This window comes from Acanthochromis polyacanthus, chromosome 5 (assembly GCF_021347895.1).
Source record: "Acanthochromis polyacanthus isolate Apoly-LR-REF ecotype Palm Island chromosome 5, KAUST_Apoly_ChrSc, whole genome shotgun sequence".
NCBI lineage: Eukaryota > Metazoa > Chordata > Actinopteri > Pomacentridae > Acanthochromis > Acanthochromis polyacanthus.
Genome location: NC_067117.1, coordinates 36202233 through 36224462, shown reverse-complemented (window position 1 = coordinate 36224462; position 22230 = coordinate 36202233). Strand labels below are relative to the sequence as shown.

General features: G+C 39.9%; 1 protein-coding gene across 3 annotated transcripts in view; it reads right to left on the bottom strand.

The window, feature by feature from the left end:
* The window catches only part of LOC110954544 (metabotropic glutamate receptor 4-like), a 330260-nt gene extending 310927 nt beyond the window's left edge, over nucleotides 1–19333 (bottom strand). Inside the window, exon 1 of one of the 3 annotated variants that reach the window (XM_051948293.1) lies at nucleotides 18839–19333. The gene's annotated coding sequence lies outside the window, so the exon portion shown is untranslated. The remainder of the gene's footprint in view (nucleotides 1–18838) is intronic. The other 2 variants (XM_051948292.1, XM_051948291.1) reach the window with 2 other exon arrangements.
* Nucleotides 19334–22230: the final 2897 nt, after the last annotated feature.

Genomic DNA, 22230 nt, shown 5'->3' with positions numbered 1-22230 from the left:
TCAATTTTTGTGTCTTTTATTTCAAGAACACAGCTCCTATGTGTCCAACTCTTCAAATTTCACAAGAGTGCAAGCTAGCAGTCTACAGCCCATGGGTTCTTTGAGACCTGCAGCAGATTTGGCTGTGTCTGGGACTTCTTCCACAGATTCAGTTGGAGATGGGCATTCACCATTTAATGGATGGCCAGTGCGTCGGCAGCGTAGCCCTCTGTTCACCAGCTTTAGCTTGCCACACAGGCAGCAAAATGCTAGCTGGAAACAGTGTCTAAATCACAGCCAATGTCTTTGTTATAGTGAAACAGACGAAAGCTTTGACAGGGCTTGTCAATAAGGACCAAGAAAGATTTCAGGAAATGTGAAAATGTAAAAATGGATTGTGAGAGTTGGGGTTCTCAGCAGAAATCTTACAAGTGAAGGCAGGTGCAGTGCAAAGGAACAAGCCTACATAGACCTGTGGTGATAGATCTACACTGATATAGATCTATGACATTAATTGTTCTATTTGGACAGCTGAATGCATAAATTGATGGGTTTTTTTCTTGAATAGGGATGGCAGAAGCTTTGCCAAATAACAGTGGTCATACAGATCTTGGACATGAAATATAACAAAATCTTAGTTGCAGTTTGTGTCAAAAAGTAAAATATCAGTTTGACATTTATCAGAATGGATGATGAGCAGGTGGTGGATCATCTTGTGTTCCAAATTGCAACTGCATCTTCAAATTTCAACCCTTGCTAAAAATTTGAATTTAGACACATATTTTTAAATTTATTTATTTATTTATTTTTATTTGTGTTAGAGACTATCTCAACAAACAGGACAGTAAAAGGACAACTAATAAACTGCATCACTTCTTTTTTGAAACAAGTCAAAGAGGGCAAAAAAAAATCAAAATATCAGAAATTCCCAATTATCAGCCTACAAGTGACAATAATGTGCAGTTGTCTGAACAGCACAGTCTTCCGCAGGTCTTTACAAATGCGTAATTGCTATGTGACACTTTGGAAGACAGCACAACAATGCAATCTCAAATAAGATTATCTGAATAAAAAAAGAAGGGGACATTGTTAGAGGAGAAAGATGTCTCTTCCAGAAAATAATACTGCCTCTCTGTCTGCATTCATGTCACAATTCAAACATCAGTTTACACTGCCATGCCTTCACAAGTTGCCCTGAACACTGTAACAAGTCTTCAGGGGCAGGAGAGAAGGATGTCACTGAGAATTTTATAGAGCATGAAGCTTGACTACTAATGAGATTTTTTTTTTTATCTCACAGCTGCAAATATAACAAGGCATTTCCTGAACAAAGATCATCTCTAAAAAGACACAACCTGACAGTGCTGTTGATCAAGATTATGTTCTTGTTGCCATGCATGCACAGCTGAATCAACTAATATAACTTTTCCATTATTTTTATTATTATTAAAAATACTTTTTTAATTACACTGTTATGGAATTTTACTAATTTGTGGCATTGTTCTGTTTTACATTATGCAGCCTGTGAGGGTTTCTAACAATTTAGATAATGAAATAAAGCCGTTTTGGCTAATGAACATTCCTTAGATGCCTCATCCAGCAGTAGAATGCAGACATCTCCACTCAACACTTAATCAGGTGCTAATTAACTGACACAGCCTTAGAAACCAATTCATGATTATGTTTCTTTGTGCATTCATAGCCCATTATGCCAAACCAAGACTTTCATTTTAAAGATGGCTCTATTTTTCTGTATCTGAGGTAATAACTAAACAAGGAAATGGCTGCATCTGGAAATCAATTGAATTTCTTGAAAAGTTAGTGACACTTATTAGAGGTATTCAATTTTCTGTGATTAGTTTAAGTATTTTATTATACAAGCAAATCCACATTGGCCCCATGTTTTTAAGCACCAAAGGAACTGTACTCCTAATTACTGCACCAAGGAAAGCAGAGTAATGTGAAGATCAGCGTACATTTGTCCATCTGTTACGCAAATATGAATTGACAAATTTGGATGAAATTTTAGGGAAGTTCAGAAATGACACAAGGACCAAATGATTAGATTTTGGCAGTTGTGCAGCGTCTGGATCCATGAATTTGTTGAAGATTTCTGTATCATTGTCAGATAACAGCACAGCGTCACTGTAACTATGACAACAAGTGAACATTATGTCAGCTGCCTGCTGATGATCACATGATTGTGAACCTAATACAAATCGACCACTGTGGTCATATTGGGACTTATCCATCGAAAATGATGGAAGAAACAATTAATTACATTGGAGGGTGTTGTGTTGAGTCCCATCAATTCCCGCAGCTTGCTACATATTTAGGTCATGTAATTCAGTGTCTGTACACAACGTACACATGCATAACACACATCTGAACTTAGCACAAGGTATTTTTTCATTAAAAATTTCATCTGTCGGAAATGATACAATGAACAGCTTTGGCAGAGTACTGCGCTCTCTGAGTGCTTTTCTGGTTTTGTTGTGTTTTGCTGGCATACAGTGACAATAATCGCTCTCTGAAGACAATGATGCTTGTGAATGCGAAAATGTGTTTTCTATGTTAAGCAATGTGCCTGATGAGATATGCATTAATTCATGAACAGGTGTACTGTGATCTGTAAAAACTTGAAATGGCCTTTATGCAAAACTAAAAGTGCAAATTATTAATGCTGATTTTTAAATACGTGCAAACACAGTCAGGCTGAGGACTGTAACACAATGATTTTATATCCAGAACAACACGCTTGTAAGTAAAAGTTTCTGAACTCACTGCAATGTTTGAAACAAATGAGGAAACTTTCAGGTTTTTGCAACTTTATTTTGAGTGACTCCCCTCACTTTATTATGTGTACATGCTATAACTTCAGGCCTCTGTAGGGTAAACCAGGTTGTGCAGGGCTTCTTGCAGAAAATTTTTGAGCAAGGTAGCAGAATATAGTACATGCAGTTCTTCTGTTTTCACTGTATCACGGTAGAAGAAAGTTCAGCTCCCTTGTGACACTGTTACTATAAAAATAATATTTGATGAATAGAATAATGCATAGGCTACAATGCAATATTGGCAAAGCATGACTAAGGGCCTAGAAGCTCTACAAAGTTGTACTTCGTTGTATTAGTAATACATTTACATTAAATGGTAGCATGCTGTTTATCAGGTATGCTATAGTTTACTATGTTTAAAATCATAATTAACCCTCTATGGTACAGCGTTGCCATATGGCAACACCCACATTTTAAGCTTTCTACATACAGATAATACATCCCCAGTTATGATGCAATGCATTAAAAAGAAGTGGAGTTCTAAGTTAACCAATAGCAGTGTTTAAATTTGTCACATGACTTTCTGGAGGCCAGTTTGAAACCCTTTTCTGCAGACATCATTGACGGGAGGAGCCTCACCATTTGACTCCTAAAAATTCACCAAAAAAAGTGTTTTTTTGAAGTTTTTCAACGGGGAAAAAAACATACACTCAATAATAGGTGAGTTAAGTTCATTATTATGTACTTTCTTGCACTGTACTTGATCAATAAATAATAGAAAATGTTAAAAATGTGTACGTTGCCATATGGCAACACCGTACCATTATGGATTGTTAGCCTGGTATGTTGATAACATTTTGTATTTAGTTATACACCTACTTTGCAATTGCATTGGTGTACACTGATCTTCTATAGTCTATAAACTATAATAATACACTTTGTGAGTCCTTTCCACATTGCATATGATGATATTTGACACATCTTTCTTCCATTTACAGCATGAATGCAATTTTTTTTTTTTATGGTAAATCACGGAAAAAAGCTGAACTAGCCCTCCCACTAGATGATAGTGAAGATGACAAAGGATTCAGTGACGACAAAAATGAGCTGCTCGAAACACAGTAGAGTGAGAGTGATGAAGACAGTGAGACGGATGAAGACTATGAGCCAGAGAAAGAGGACAGTGGAGACAGTGAGGGCAGAGACAGTGAAAGTGAAGTGACAGGTATTACCAGTAAGAGAGTTTAAAATGTATATGGCAATCATGTTCCAGCCTCCATTTATGTATTGCATTAAACTATTAGTTTAGTTAGCTACTGGGGATTGTTTATACTATAACATGAGTTTTAAAATAAATGTTATTTACAATTTTAAACAAAACTCTCTTGTTTTCATTACTTTCCATTATGGTACGGTGTTGCCATATGGCAACGAACCCTAAAAACTACTAAAAAAATAATATTTTTTGAAAATGTCTCTTAATTATGTTTACTGGGTCTATTTTAAGACAAAAAAACACCCCAAACATTTTTTTACCAACTGGGATCATAGTGCGTACCATAGAGGGTTAAGTATGTTAGCATGCTAACATTTGATAATTAACACAAAATACAACTGAAGTTGGTGGAATTGTCATTAGTTTTTCAGTATTAGATAAGTCAAAAACCTGACCTCATAGTTGCACTAGGAGACGTAAAGAAATCGCCAATATATTTACACTGTCACTGGATGTCTGCATATCTGTGTTCAATTTAATGCCTTTAATCCACGCATAGACATTTCCCTGCATCGGTGAAAACATTTGACCTGTTAGTGTCAATTTTAACACCCAGTGAAGTACCAAAGTCAGCAGGATCCTTCACCTCTGGTGAGCATTCATTTTTGCACATAATTTGGAAAAAATTTATTCGAAAATTATGATTTTATAAAGTTAATTCTTTTTAAAGAAGTAGAACATATATCCAACCATTCCATACCATACCATAATAGATTGATATATGGAAATACAACAGTGACAAATCCTAGTTCAACTAAAACAAGAATATGACTAGGTTTCTAAGATTCTCTCTCTTGCTCTTCATAAACATATAATACTGTGTATCATCATAATACTCTCTGCATGTCCTAAGTGAACACCACTTAAGCATAAAGTAGTCAAGCTTCCCATTAAGACTATACCACATCTTAAAAGGTCTCTGTGAATGCCAGTAAGACTTGAAGACACACTGCTACTGCAGCTGTGCATCATCTATAATAACAAACAGTACAAAGGAGAAGAGTCCCACCTTCCTCCTGTTTCTGTCTTAATCGTTTTATAATTAGATTTTCTATGTGAGTCATGTGTACAGAATCTATGGTCCTGAAAGTGCTGCAGTACCATGCAAGTCAAATGAAGTTACTGTGCAGAAGAGAATAAATGTGACATAGATAATGTCAATGCCTTAGCTTTCTCATCTGTTTGATCACTGTCACAGTCTTCACAATATAAATATTAACATGAACATGTTAAATAAAAGTAAAACACCCACATATTAGACTGTCAACTTACAATAAAAGGACAGTTTTTCATTGCGAAAAGGGAAGCCTTGTTTTGAGAAACACAAAGAGTTACAGGTCAACCAGGAATAGCACCATGCCTTGAAAAAGAAAACAAAGATGTCCTGCTTTTATTTGACAACCATATTTTTTATTTATTCTGGAAGGGTACAGTTTTCTGTAATTGCAGGAGACGAAACTTTGGTTCAGTTTAACATTAAAATTTGGGATTTCAAGGCTGTTACAAAGTAACATTGATATGTTAATATCGTAATTTGAAATTCTTTTCATCCTCATTTCTTATGTGTTTTCAAATTATCTAGTAAGAAAATGATATCAGGTGCACTGCTTGTTTCTTCCACTTGCCTTCCCTTACACAGTGGACCTTCGAAGCTTATAAAATACACAGCTGGACAGTAAAGGAAGAGGGGGAAAAAATCAATGTAATTGAACCACTGTGTGGTCACTGAGATAGCAAGTGTAGATACAATTCTCAAATGTTAAAAGGGGATAACGTGCAGCATCATCATCCTGCACTTACATGAGCCATCAGAGGCACAGCGGAAACTGAGCAAATTCAAAGTCTGAAGTGTCAGAATTGGTGATATAAAGTTTCAGGCCATAAAATCTGCATTGAGCAAAGGAGAACCAAGTGCCAGTGACAGATCAGTTCTCGTAAGATCCTTGTTGTCATGGAAATAGTAGTAACTTGTTGTAAAGCCAGGGTTTGATGTTGCTCATTAGGCCAGTAATGATTTGTGGATGGATTGTAGGTGTGGGAGCTGTGTCTCATGTGAAGCCATACTTTGGAAGTCGGAGGCTACTTCAGACACCAGTGTGTCTAAGCACTTTTATTGTTCTTAATGTCATAATTCACAGTCATCTAGTGGACTTGAATGGATCCAACGCTCTATAGATTCCTTTTTTGTTCAGCTGAATAATCAATAGAAATGTAGCTTTTCAATCGTTTTGATTGTACAGAACACCATAATTATGTTTATTGTGTTATTTGTAGTAGTAGAAGCCTAAGTATTACTATTACTACTCTTATCATAATTGTTATTGTTAGCTTTGTATATTTTGGACTCGTGATGGAACATTTATAGCAGCTGCTTTATCATTTTTTTTCTGTGATGAGCCATTGTACAAAACTCAGGCTGCAATTTGCCTTTATGCAACACAATGTGAGTCCTTAACTCACTAATAGATGCTGAACATCTGTCAAAAATTCTCAGCAGTATGACAGTGTAAAGGCAAAAACAGTCAATATTTCAGTTACACTATGCAATATTTAATCAAAATCTTATGGGGGCTATATATTACATTTTGGAGCTACAGCAGATGAGATTTCTATTTTCAAACACATTTTTTATATCAGGCTGCAAGCCAGCAGCTGATTAACTCTCTTTACTTGAATTAATGTCTAGTCCTGGCATCCACAGAAGTGATAAAACAAAATTTAAGAAAAAAAAAAAAAAAAAAAACCTATCCTACAATCAGTAGCAAGCAAATGCTTTGACCTGCGAAAACTGGACTCCAACTTTCCAGCTATCCCTTGAAAGCAATCACAGAAAAATCACAAAATCGCCTTTTGTGTTGTGCAATTTGATAACTGTCAAGTCATGGTGTCTAAATACTGAACTCTAATTATCAGGATAGTGACATGCCTCTGCCACTCGGACCCTTTAAGCAATACGAATCTGCAAATCATATATTTACTGCAGCATCTGTAGTGTCGACAGCTTGTGACAAGATCCAACCAGTTTTTATGGGAGCACTCCAATCCATGCAGGAACCTTTTCCAATACCTCTGTAGCAGGTTCTATGAATTTGTATACATACAGGGGTTCTTGCTATATAAAATCCAATAGATTTTGGACCCCAAGGCTTGCTCTTCCAGCCCTGGTTCTTTCCTTTTGACATTAAGACCAGAACATGCTCTCTCTGAGGAAAAGTCGAGCTTCTGCCTTTTAATGAAAGGTGTTCATCATCACCTTGTCAGCAACAGTGTGTGACTACGACAGGTTGACGCCAGTTAGTCTCCCTAAGGGGAGCTTGTGCTGTCAAGCAGAATTTGCAGCCTTGCCATTTACCTTGACAGACAAACCAACCTGGACAGGACTAGAGAGCAGGGCCACATAATGGGCCCTCCACTTGTCTTACCCTTAAAAAAGTGAATTGGATGACATTTGTGTCTTGTTTTTGAGCCCTTAGCTGACTCTCGTTCTGCTGTGCTAGTGATTCTGTGTTTACACCAACAGATGAATCAGAGCATTACATTTGCCATCATTCATAGCCCACGCAATCATATTATGATCCTTGAAAATGCCTGAAAGGTCAGTGTGGCAGAGATGACCGGTCTTTTCCCCTTGGCTGCTGTGAATGAGCGCCCTCGCCTTGCCCCAGTTCGCCTGCCTGGCTGAGCCCAGATCGTAGATGTACGAGAGGGGGTTACCCTAATGCTAACTGGCATCCTGAGAAGCTGTGATTGCTTGGAGGGCTTTGAAGGCAGGGTGTGGGTGGCAACGGAGGGATAGAGGCCGTGTCTTACAAGGACCTTTAACAGCCTTTTAAAAGGCCAGCCTGACGACAGCCATTCACAGGACGATCATTGCTGACAGAGCGAAAGTGAGGGAGGCTGGTGGGGAAGAGGAGAGCAGGAGTTCCTGGAATGCCTTGAAGTTCATCGTATAGTCCTCCCTGTGATGATCTAAACACACCACAACCTAATCGCCCTCACTGTAGTCACTGTGTAATTACAACCATTTGTGCTAAATAATTCACCAGCAGCAACCACTGAAATAACATCCAGCACTCATGGAATGCACTTCTGTGAGCTCTTCCACTGCAGCTTATTACACCACTTTAGTCTCTGTCGGGTCAACCAAGCCACTGAGATAGAAACATCCTGCATGACAATCCTTTGACCTGGTACCACTCTCAGCAAGCTCACAGAGTGCTGTGTTTGACCTATAAAGGTTTGGCTAAATTGGCTCTCACCATACTGTGTGCCAGTGGATCCTCAGTTTCAGTGGACAATCATCAATTGTCAGATGAAAAAAAGACATTATCCAAAAAGATCACAAAAGTCCTGGGAAGCTTTATTACTCTCATTTCTTCAATAACTCCCTCAGACTTCCAGTTGTGTGCCATATTTCATGTCAGTGCTGAAGAATGGCTTTCTTGACAGTGAACATGAGAAATGCAAGAGACTCAATGGGCACGGCTGGAGGGGGGCAGCCTACCCACAGAAGATCACAGCAGTGGCAATGAATGCATCAGAAAACACTGCTGTAGGCGAGCATAAGTCAACAGTGCCTAATGTGAGCCTTTGGTATGCATGATGTTAAATAGATTGTGAAAATGCTCTTTTCATGACTAAGATGGAGCTTTTCATTAATCCCAGAGCTGAACCTGCCTCCGCAAAACAGCGAGCATCCCTTGCGGGAAAGACAAAACACCCACGGTGGGCTAGAGGGATCTCAGAAGAGCTTCATACAGCTCATGGACTCACTCGTTTTTACATCCACCCCCTTAGATGTGCATGCATTTATGATTTGCATGCTTGTAGATACATGTAATACGTCATATGGAGCGTGCTGTAATAATTGTCTATCGGGCCTGAACACGTATCACATCCTGCGTTTGTCGCTGTGCATTCGTGTCAGTGTGCGCACCTCTCAACAACACGTACATGCTTTTGTGCTCTGCGTGCAAAGTGTAGGTGGATGTGGTTGAGACAGATATTCACAGAACTTAAACTATATTCTGCCTTTTATGTGTGCATGTGCAGCACTCGGTCAGAGGAGATATTAGATTTTCTTTTAGCAAGCCCCCGTTAATGATCCCCACATCTTGAGGATTAAGCAGAAGCAGGGATTCAGTGGATATTCACGTGTGACTGCTGATAAGTTTGATCAAGCTACTTCCTTATTTTCCGATGATATAAAAACACAACACATACATCTCGATTTAGTGCAAATCTCTTTGCCTTTTAATCGACTTCGACCTTCCATCCTTTTTGAGTTCTGTCTTCCATGAATTCAAAATCAACTTGAAAAAAAATTGCCTTCTTTTAAAAATAACACAGAGGCATTCAATTGCAAACCACAATTTCAAACCTAAATTGCAGGGTTGGACTTGCAGTTGAGTAAGATTATCACATAAGTTGAGTTATGCCAGTTTGCCTTTGTGTGCCCGTATGTACATCTGCTCCAGCGATTGCAAATTTCACTTTAATAAGCTGGAGCCATCGATAGATGTAAATGGTGCAATGCAGATTCAAAATAAAACAGGTTTCACTGTCAAACTGTCATCCTGTCATGCTTTGTTAAAGAGAAAGCACAGACAGTTAAATCAACCATTGCAAAGTTAAATGCATCACCATAGGACATCAGAGGATTCAGCTTTCGCTTTGGTGCCCAGAGACGCTAATTCTAGGGCACAGCAGCAATATAGCAGCCATAGAGCACCCTTCATGTTCTGTCAATTCTCCAGAACCTGTAACACACTAATGTCATCACAGCAAGCCTAGCAATCTATTTCTGAGCAGAGCCATTTCTTGAATCAAACACCTTCCTCCCAGCCAGCAGAGTGTGACTGTGAGAACCGGAGCTGTCCCCAGGTAACGGCCCCAACATCCATTTGTAATGCTGATGTCTGAGCCAATAATTGTTGGCTCAGACTTTATCAACACCTGTGCTGACAAGTGATGGCTACGTAGAAATCCTGTTTGCTGCAGAAGGAGTCACTGTAGAAAACAATCTACAACTTGCTTCCACTGCCATCAAAAACTGCAGATAGTTCCTTTCTTTCATGCTGTCCCAATTGGGGAAAGAAGCAACAGAGCAGCTAAAAGTAGTGCATCTGCAAGGCTTCATTATAAACTACTATAACTACCTGAACCAAAATCCACTCAACAAGGATGTCACCTTAAGTGTGTTGAATGAGCACTTTCAAGTAGGGTTCAAAAGTGGAATATATAATTCAGACTTGTTCCCATGATACAGAAAAAGAAACATTTGAGAAGGCATTCATAGCACCCTGGCATCTGTGTGTGCACTGGGTCCCTATAACGGCAATGCTTGGGGGCGTTATTCTCACTAGAATGGATCCTATTGTGCCTGTGACTGCAATAACCAGAACAAAGGCAGCATTTTAGAGTACAAGAGAAGCATTTAAACCATATGGATTTGCAACAAACTGCTAATCTGTTAGTGTGCTGTGAAATACATTTAGGTGACAAATGAAAGAAAAATGGGAAGGGAAATGTTTTTAGTAAAGTGTTGGACCACCATGAACTGGCAGTGGATTAATGATCCTTGTTATATAGTTCTCTGAGAGTTTGCTTGGGGGATGAGCAGTATTCTTCCAAAATACATCCTCTCGCTTGATGTTTTAATGATGAAGCTGGAAGATGCTATCTCTTGTGTTTGTTCAAACTCTCCTGTTGTTATTCTGTCTCCTATAACACAACTGCATACTTGTCTTTGTGCTATGTTTTCTATTAATATAGTGAAGCAATGTTGCTAATTAATGCATCTGCCAGGCTGAAAAATATTCATATTGAACCAATCAGCAAAATCTTAATTTTTGTTTTTTTTTCTCTCTCTCTGCTCCAAGCAGTTAAAGTATTACTAAATGTTGTACGCTTTCACAGTACTTGGAAAAGGTGGGAAAAAGACAAAAGGTGAGGTGAGGCTGTGTTTACTTGATTAACGTTTCACAGAAAAAAGGTCTTGCTCCCTGACTATGACTCCAGTGACTTATTTTGTCCTCCCAAGAAATAACATGGACTCTAACAGAGAAGACCACAGTTCACATCTGATTTCTAACCAATAACATTGTGTTTTTGAAAGCATGACCACAGTCATTACCTAACCTTAATCATGTGTGAATTTCTGTAACCATGACAAAAAGGGTAGTATTACTTTAACAGTGTTGTTATTTCAACCAAAATCAAAATCTTTTTGCATTTAAACCTAACCAATTCCTGACTGATGTGTTGCCACATTATAAAATGTTGTGATTCTTTTTCAGCAGTGATTTGTAACCATTTTGGAATGTCCAGACAAGATGTCATCCAACCACAAATCAAGACAAACACTGTATTTTGTTGCCATAGTTGGAGGAGGAGTTGGAGGAGGAGTTGTTGTTGGATGACTTCCTTTACTTGAAAAACATTGCCAGGGAAAATAATTTCCTAAGACAACATAATTGGCAAAACAAATTAGTGATGTCATTAGCAGTAGATGATGTAATGAATGCTGTGAACTGCTATGCAATGTCATTTCTAGGAGATGCAGTTGTCCATAGATGTTAAAAGAACTGGTCCCATTTCTTTGGAGTGGGGTTGTTTGAGGCAATTATCAATAGGGTATTACCTACAGCAGATGGTGGTCGCCATGGTGGTCGCCATGCCCACAGTTTGGAGAAACCGAAATGACAGGAATATTTTCAGGGCTTCATCTTGCCATCAGCTGCACAGTGGCGTAATGGTTAGCACTTTCGCCTTGCAGCAAGAAGATCCCCGGTTCAAATCCCAGGGTGGGCCTGGGATCTTTCTGCATGGAGTTTGCATGTTCTCCCTGTGCATGTGTGGGTTTTCTCCAGGCACTCCGGCTTCCTCCCACAGTCCAAAAATGTGCTGAGGTTAATTGATGACTCTAAATTGCCCGTAGGTGTGAATGTGAGTGTGATTGTTTGTCTGTATATGTAGCCCTGCAACAGACTGGCAACCTGTCCAGGGTGTCCCCTGCCTTCGCCCGAGTCCGCTGAGTTAGGCTCCAGCACCCCCCGCGACCCGAGTGAGGATAAAGCGGTGTATAGAGAATGGATGGATGGATCTTGCCATCAGCTGTCCTCTCCAATGAGGAACTGAAGCCACTGTAGCGATTTATGCTCTCTCCGAAGGCACCAGACTCACTGACAGTAATTTTTTTAAACAGTCATTTTTCTTCACTTTTCTGGTGTCCTCTATTGGTTTGTTTGTTTGTGTCATTATATGGCTTGTGTTGATTATTAGTTAATTTGGGTCTGAATTAACATGTTATAAAACACCAAAGTCATGTAGAAGTAGATCAGTAACACCTGTATTTTGCAAGGCAATTTTGCTGTTCTTATGAACAGAGTTTGGTGCCTTAGAAGAAAGGGCTATAATGGTTCCAGTTCTTTGTTGGAAAGAGCGGCTCACTTGAAAGGTTAAAAAGGTGAAAATATTCTAAATATAGTGTACACTTAAATTGATATACATATTTTTATGGTGGCCATTTTTGGGTGGCCTTGGTGCCAGTACTTATACCTCCTTAACCAAACTGACTACATGCTGGCTGCCATCTACTCTAAGTGATACACTGAATGTGGATAAGTAACTCATATAATTCCACTTCAAACTATCCCTTTAAGTGGGTTTACATCATGTGACTAAAGAGGCAATGATTCACAGTGTTTTCATCAAACCATTCAGTGCTCAGACTTTTATCTCACACATGGTTTGTTAGGCTGGTTAAGCAGCAGCATTTGTCCCTCATTTGCTTGGTTGCAAACCAATTTGTTTTCTACAAATAGAAGATATTAGGATTTGAGGTAATGCGGTTTGTGACTTCAGCTACATTTCAGTGAGTGCATCCTCTTTGCAAGCTGCTGGTCTCAGCAGTGAAGAGTTGCTTTCTGGTGGGTGACCAGTTTCTATGTGTGTGTGTGTATATATATATATATATATATATATACACACAAATACATACATATATCAGTGTCTGTACAAGGAAAGCTTGGGTTGAGTTGATATGACCATCTGTGTTGAATGTGTAAAAAAAACATTTGTTAACATGCTCTTCTTTATAAGGAGGCAGGTTTATGCCTTGTTGTACTGCCCCCAAGTGGGCAGAAAACAAGCTATTGTGGGTTGATGGGGCAACTCAACATCAGCTGAAAACCTTGTCTTGTGAGATCTCCAGTGGTCAAACTCATCAAACTGCTGTAGTGTAGTCTCGCTGTTGGGTGTAGTTTGAGGGACAACAGAGCCCACAGAGCTGCTTTTCAATCTGGTGTTCGTGACAGGAAACACTCAAATCCTGCCCTATTAAAAAACACACACACACACATTTAAATGATAAAATAAATTACTGTATTAAATTTTGGGGGGAAAAAAATATGGAAAAAATGGACCCAAAAGATGATCATCGAAGTAGAAGTTTCAAGTCAAAGTGAGCACAAATGGGATATATGGAGTGCAGTGCAGCGTGACAGCTGTGGACTCCTGCCTGTGTTGCCTCACCCACATTCAGAGGTGGAAAGAATATCCACAGGAGCTTTGCTGTGTTGTTAAATTTTACTCAGGCCATGCTTGAGCTCAAGTCAAATAACAGCTCAGAGAGTCTATCTATCTATCTATCTATCTATCTATCTATCTATCTATCTATCTATCTATCTATCTATCTATCTATCTATCTATCTATCTATCTATCTATCTATGGTAATTTTATATCACTTAAAGCCCCTTGGTTGTGCTGTATTGTAAAGGAGGTGAAGAGGAGAGATAAGAGAAGAAATTTGCCTAACTATATATTTTGAATTGCTGGGTTGTGACAGCAGCGTCTTATTATTTCATTATGCAGGTGGAACACAGTAGAAGCACTGGAATTGGCAAACATTACACAACCATACATGAATAAGAAACAAAATCTCAGGAAATAGTTTGTGAAAATATAGGAAGGAACAGTTACAAATAACACCAGCGTTGTCATAGTGCTCATTCTCAGTTTAGGCTCTCATCTCTGACATCAAGGTAACTGTCATTCATAGGGTGGAAGAGAAGAAAAGTGAAATAAGCTTTCTTTTATGACAGCCATCATTTCATGTCAAGAAAAGAATTGTATTCTTGTGCTGCCCGTTAATATATAGTTCCCTGGAACTGTTTGTGTCTATATGTTAATGAGCTTTATTTATGCACAGTTAGGAGGCAGACATGCAGGGATGGTGAATTTGGAGGTTCGTGTAAGGGAAGGCTATGGGTGGGATGGAATCTCATCTGTGATTTTTGTTCAGTCTGATTGTTGAAAAGATTACTCTTGATTTGTTTCCTCAAGTTCTGGCTTTATCAACTTGAAATTCCCTTTCTGATTTAAAGGTCAATTAAAGTTGGAGCACAGAAAGATGTGCATATATGCATACAAAGAAAAACCGTAAATCACTACCTTATGCAGATTAGAACTGAAATATTATGGTAACATTTAGTCATGTTTTCAGTATAGGTGTCCTCATGATTCTTGCATTTCTACAATCACTCGATGGCTGTTTGTGAATTTCCATATTTGTGAAATATTGTCAATATTGTCAGTGTGCATTTAAAAGCCCCTTCATATTGGGCTGCAAATATTTAGCATTTTTCTATGACATTAGCACAGTGGAAGTTTGCCACTTCACAACCCTCTTAGAAGAAAAGTGACCATGTTACAGTCATTTCTGGCTAATATAGACCCATGAGCACATGAATACAACTAGTTTGCGAACATGTGGTTGTAGCTGTGATCTTGGCTGTCCCTTTTACTCAAAATGCAGTATTTCTCCCATCTGCATTTTGGTCAGTTGAAGCCACTTATGTTAGAGAAAGCAAAAAATGAAAGGGAAAGAATGATACCTTTTCCCATTCTGTGATGTAGACCCACTGGCCCCTGAGCGATTGTTGAACTAAAGAGTTGTTCCTTTTTTTTGGCAGACACAAAATCTCACATGGTTTTCCTATGAAAATTGCCAAAAGTGTTTAAAAAGGTAACAAATATGCTCCAACTTTTCAATGTGACTGCATTGCAGGAGTCTGGGTGTATTGTCACATCTTCTATGTTTCAAATGCATACAAAAATAAATACCCCACAAAATAACAAAATGCTTCTATAAATGCATGATACATTTGGAATAGCTGCTGTTTTAAGTGACAAAGTTTTACTTCAGTGAAGCTGTTTATTCATTATCCATAGGCCCTATCAAAACACTGCAGCTTCCTTATTTATGACAGGCGTACTATATATAACCATCCCTAGATTAGTGTAAAATTTGTAACACAGGGCAAAATAATGAGCAGAGGAAAGTTTAGACAGTTTGTCAGTTTAAGTACTTTGTGGCGATAAACAGTAGATCAGACATGATGCAGACTCTGGTCCAAATAAGTTAAACCATAAGCACTATTTGAACATATTATTCACTCTGGTCTGGAACTCAAGGCATGGATTGATTGAACAAATGGACTCAGGCATGTGGGGAACATTAAATGGACTTGGGGGAAGGTGAATGTAACTCGATGACAGATTCACAGGCATGAGGCGAGATGCTCTCGAACCCTGGTGTAAGATAATGTGCATAATCCACTGCAGGGATGTTAAGTGCACTCATTTCACACTCCATTTCACACAATGCCGCCCCAGGAAGAATCTGTGTGTATGATGACTCAGGAAATACACAACATCATTCTTGTGCATCTTTCTGTTGTTGTTTCTTCCCCCATTGTTAATAATTTGGAATCCAATTGTTTTTCCACGCTTTATAGAATTAATGATATGTCAGGAATGTAATAAGGGCCGAATCCGCCATCACTGTGTGAATGTGTGTGTGAATGGGTGAATGTGACGTATCTTGTAAAGCACTTTGGGTACCTTGCAGGTATAGTAAAGCGCTATATAAATACAGACCATTTACCATTCAATCCATGTTATGTACGAACTTCACACTAGTCAATGGAAGTCGGTGTTTGGTTGCAAATTACTTCAAAAGATGTATTGCCAACATTAAAATGCTATTTATGGGTCTAATTTCTACCTGTTGCTTTGTTCCAAACTTACAAGCTAATGCATACAATTGAAATAGTGCACCCTCAAGAGAAAATGTTGTCTGTTTATGTGCGATATCCTGTTACAAGGACAAACGTTTAATTTCCATCCATCAACCTAAGAATAGAAAATCTTCTCACTGAGTGTCAATGGTCCATTACAGTACAAAATAAATAGCTTTCATCAACTCTTTGTTTTTCGCTGTTCATAATGAACTATTTGAACATTTATAAAACTATAAATATATAAAATACAGAGTCTTCAGAGTGTAAAATCTAGTTCACTATTTGGAAGGAGTGTCCTAAAAACGTGACAAATAAGAGATGGCTTCTAAGTCCATAGAGAGATAATCTGTATGTATGTGTTTATTCCTACATTATGTAAATATAACAAGAGGCTATAAAGAAGTGCAAGGTTTTTTTGTAGCCATGCATTTATCACTGTGTTTACACATCGTTTTTTCCTTCAGATTAAGTAACCTGTTATTTATTTCATAGAAGAAGAAGCAGCGGAGCATGCAGTGTTTGTAGTGTGACCATGTTTCTCATTTCCCCTGTCTTTACTATGGAATTGTTGGAAAACATCCCCAGTGAGCAGATGGCATCTGCCGGGAGGAGAATGAAGCTGGAACCTGGGCACCATACACTGTACACACACACCCATTTCCAGAACAAGCCTTTGTAAAAGGGAACAACAGTGGTCTATTGGGAATTTAACCACGGGTCTGTTTTGGGAAACAGTGCACACGTTTGTTTATTGCAGTCTTGCTCTTGGATCCATGCAGCAGCTACAGTAAAAGGCTGTGGAAGCTGGAGAGTTTCTCTGCAGGCTGGACAACAGAACCAAGCTTTCCCTCGCCGTCTCTATCTGCCCTGGAATGATTTCAATCACTTTGATCATTGTGGTTTCCATCAAGTCAATGAAATGTGTTCATTATCTGACCCCTTTGCCAGCAGAATGAAATATATAGGAACATTTGTATACTCTATTTGCAAGCTAATCTACAGCATGCTCATGTATTATTAAGCAAAGAATGAGGCAATGCTACAGTATCTCCTCATAGCTGCTTACATTCCAGTCAATGACATATTAAAGAGAACTTAGCAGCAGGCAAACCAGGGGTCTTTTGCTGAGTCTGCACTTGCTAAACTAACTCAGAGGACAAGATAAGCCAGGCAAAGCTTGGAAAAGTAAATCTAAGGCTGTTTGAATAAGCCCTGCACCTCCCTGCCAGCTACACACAGAGTGTTCCTCCCAATCTCTCTCTGGGGGAGGTTTCTTAAGCATGCTTTGTTGCTAGATCCAGGTAGGCTATCAGTCACCACAGTTGTGAAGAACATGTCAACAAGAATAAACCCAACAGAAGATATAAAATCTGTCTCACGGGAGCTCACAGGCTGGACGAGATTGAATTAAATTCTGTCTTTTTGCTGAGTCACACTATTTAGATAATTACCCACTGATATGAAGAACATTTCCCCTCTTGGCTGTAAGTTCAGAGGGAATGCAGACAATGGCATATTTGGTTGCAATCATAGCAGTGCCTCCTCCCACCCCCTCCTTCTCACCACCATGAAGTGAAGATATGAGAGTAGGATAGCACAAAGCTAATCTCTGGCCCTGCAAAAAAGGCCAGAGGGAAAAGCCCAAAATGGAAGCAGGTATTAAAAAACATGGGTCCTTTGTGTATGTCAGGTGTATTTGCTTCTCTTATGAACCTTGACCATTATCTCCAGTCTTTTTAATTTATACCAGCAAACATTGTACATGCAAATTGGGTATAACATACACCCCTGTCAACATAAACAATGGCCTTGACGTAACAGTCATGCATGCGGAAGTAACCTATTAAAGTTTGCTCTAGAGGTGCACAGTATCAGTCTCACATCAGCAGTTCTACCGCTGTCTCCAATCTCGCTTCCACTATCAGGAGGACGCACATCTGCACACAACACAGTGACTGACAATCGATGGTTCACACACCGTTTACCCAACAGCCCCCCCCCCATCCCCAAACCTCAACACTCTCACAAAAAAGCCACCCCAGTCGGGGTGCTCCCCTTTGCTGCGTGACTCAACTTGTTTCAGGGGGTTGAGAGTGAGATACGGACGGAGAGGTTGGGGTGAGATAAGTGTGGGAGATACTGGAGGATGATGATGATGGCGATGATGATTATGAAGCGGCTGTTTGCATCCTGTCGTTGCTTTTGAGTGTCAAACTGGATTGGTTCGTGTTGAAGAAGAAGGAAAATGCTTTATTCATGGTTTTATCTAATCTGTGCTTTCAGAGCTATGACTATATTAAAACTCCGCAGCTCCCGCAGTTTCGATATTGAGGCATTCTTTTATGATATTTTGTGAGACTTGGGGCGCCTCTGCAGCGCAGCGTGGCTACAGAGCTCCACACAAAACGCTGCGCGTTAACGCATAGAAAACAATCAATGCACTTCCAATCCAGGGCGTTTCACTGCTTTTTAACAGGCAGTGACACGTATACTTTACAAAACTGTCACAACATTGTAAATCAATTATCAAATTAAGTATAAAACAGCGCTGAAACATGCACGAAAAATGTTTTACGGACATCCCCAGATTTGTATCATGGCTCCTAGTTGCCAGTCTATTTCCAAAACGCTGCCTTAACACCTAAGTGCATTTAAGTCACGACGTTTTCCAAACATTTGATTGCCGTAGATGACCCATTTTTGCAGCTTGGGTGGCTGCACTTACCCGTCTCCTGTCCACGAAGAATCCTTTCATAAGTGACCCATATCCAAGGCTATCTTGTTGGGTGTATCAATATGTGTGATTCCCCGAGCAAGTCTGGCTTTAAAAGGGGAAAAAAACCATCTAAACATTGTTACTGAACAGTATCCAACAGGGATCTACACGCATTTCGAGGCTGCGTCGAAGAAAAATGATCATTGCGAGCGCTGTCCACGGGGAAAGTGGTGCTGAAAGTCTGAAGTCCCAACTTTAGGCTGTGTGAGAATGGGGAATAAATAGCATGTCCACTAGAGTCGCGCACTAATGCAGCTCCTGCGAAAAAAAATCAGATTTTTACGGGATAATACAGCCGAGAAGCACATATCCCACACCCGAGGCGAGAGCACTTTCCAACTGATAGACGAAGACTATACGCGCCCCGTGCTGGATGTGATTGATGTTAAATGCATCGCAGCACACCGCCTTTATCAGGGCAGAAATGCACCATCAGTGAACAGAGGGGGGAAAAGGTGTGAATGCCAGATTACACCATGTAATACCAGCAGCGCTTTGGCCCGTGCATGTAGTAGGAGTGTGACATGCAGCATTTGCTTCAATTTGTGCATTTTAACGTCGATTTGGCCGCCTGCTGTCTCACCTCTCAGAACACTTCACTGTCGGCTTTTTGAAAAAATTCATCTTCTACTGTGAAGTAAAAACTAGCACCGAAAACCACGCCGTCTGCCTTCTTTTGCAAATAAATGTGAATAAATTTATGTTTTAAAAATATTACACTTAATGACTCCATTTGCAAGCCGCGTGCCACATGATTTGAAATGACAAAACAAGACGCAACAATTCTATTTCACCCACTTAATATCCCTATGTTTAATATAATCTTTTTTCCCGTAACTATGAAATTATTTGCTGCATGATACTGTGCAATCGATTTACAAGCCGACAACACAAGATGTGGTTTTATTATTTCAAATGCAACGCTTCTGGGGCGACTCGAACGTTACAGGTGCTGTTGCGCAGCCTTATGCAGTATGTTGAGTCTCAAAGCGCTTGGGATGCTGTGCGTAGACCATGACGAACATATCAAGTCCAATCACTGAGTGCGAAAACTCAATCTAGATACTAGGTTTGTGTTGAGCGTGTGTATCTGTGTGCATTCGTTCGTGCGTGCGCGCGTGCGTGCGTGCGTGTGTGCGTGTGCGTGTATGTGTGTTTCACTGACTGACAGCAGCCACACTCTGCAGCACAGTTATGAAATTGTGTCCAAGGGCATGCCTATATGTGCCCAACATCATCCAGCAAAAACGCGAGAAATTAGTTTTTAAACCAGGAATGGTATGCTTTTATTTGAGACTTGAATACATTTGATGGAGACATTTCGTGGCTAGTAAACTTCAAAAGTGTGTGAGCTTGACAAAGGGGCTTCCTGGTCTATCAGCTGAACTGGGGGGCATCGTTGCATCTAGCTGTCTGGATTGATTAATCTTCCTCGTTGTGCCAATTGGAGGCTCACGGTGACAATTCCGCACTTTTGCTTCCTGTATTATGCGCAGCTGCTCTTTCTGCCTTCCTGATCACAGGGCCAAGTGGTGTGTGTGGAGGCTTTCAGAGGTCTGAGTGGGTCACACCTGTGGAGTGCTGGGCTCACTCCACCACATCAAGGGGAAAGTGGAGGGGGGTGTGAGTGTGGAGAGAGGGAGGGAGGGATGGAGGGAGGTGGGGGTCCTTGGAGATGGTGTGTGTGTCATGTCCCTGTGGGCCTTGGAGGCAGCTGAGCCTCTGAATATTCATCCCCACTTCTGCTGGAGCAAATTCCAGCTACACGACCAGACTGACTGACAGTCTTGTGCTGCCGTGGGACCGTAAAAGTCATGCAAAAAAGAAATCAAATGAGCCAACTTGTGCACATTATTGAACAGAGTGTTTTACATCTCTTTATTACCCCCACAAAGCATCACCGCCTTTGCAATCTGTCAGCTCCTCAAACCGCTGTTCTATTTCTGTTTAGCATAGTTGGCATAATAAGTGAATTATTAAGCTGTGGAGAATGGATACAAAAGTTATTCCTACCAGGAGACCCATTCGTGTGCTGCAGTGCACTAGGAGACGGTCTCGCTGAACGTGCCTGCTCCGAGGATAACATGTTTATGCCGCTGAGTCCTCCCCGTCCCTCTGTGCAAGGCAAACTCTGGAGATTACTTGTTTCAATTAGCTATGGGGCAGAGAGAATTTAAGCCATGTTAATTCCAGTCACTAGTGAAAATCCCAGTCAAAAAGACTAGCCACTCAGTCATAATCGCCTGCCCCCAGACGTCTCTTATTTCATGGATATATTAGGGGGAATTAATGAAAATGTAAATTCTGAGGTCAAAGGATTCTCAGCTTATTGACGTTATTTGAAACTTCTGCAGCTTTTGCATGACTCAGAATGACTCTCTGCTCATGACAACTCTGACCCTGTTTGGTTTGTTTCCATTCACTCATCCCATATCAGATGGCCTTTGACCTCATTTCCCAAGACTGCACTGGAAAAGAGAATTTTGTTTTTAAATGGTGTGTTCAAAAAATAAACGATGGATTACACTGACTGAGGAAGAGCTGCTTTAAAAGTTTCCAACTAAACAGTAACAATGAGATGAGTTGAAGAAAGAGGAAGAGCAGGAGGAGGGTGTGAATGCATGGACGCTCCTCAGTCAGTCAAAGAAGTAATAATCTAGTTGGAACAAAATAGGATGTTTGTGTCTCACATCTTTTCATCAGTGTCTGTGCCATCTAATATTGAACTCTGAGCACATACAGACTATCCGCTAATATTTGATTATATAAAAATGAGACTCTGACTGTCTAATACACCCACAACTTGGAAGACATAGCAGTGAGTCACTTTGTCACTCTTGGGTGAAGCAATATTTCACAAAGAGAAACAGGCCAGCTAGGGCAGACAGATTGACCATATGCTTTATTTGTGAGTAATACTTTGTTGAGATGCTGGGTAGCTGATAGCTGTCACAGGTGTAACCTTTGAACTCGAGTTTTTTCTATATAAGAGACAGCAAATTGCATGTACGGTAGAGAACGTGCACCAGGAAAAACAGCATATTTGTTCTGCAGAATGCATTTAAACACTGAGACAGCTGCATTATGTTTCTGTATGGAGGAAGGCACCTTGTAAACAACAGAAAACACAGCTATAAAGAGTGATGCCGTTATTACCATAAAACTGTAGTCTCATAAAAAAAAAAAAAAAAAATTTCTGGGCAGAAAACGTAGACATGTGTCTTTACAAAGCACTCAAAAGAGCCACAAAAATATACATGACTGGACTTGTGTGATCTTATTGTCTCTGTCTTGTCATAATGAGTCATTATTTCCTACAGTAGAAGTGGACGTTGTCATCG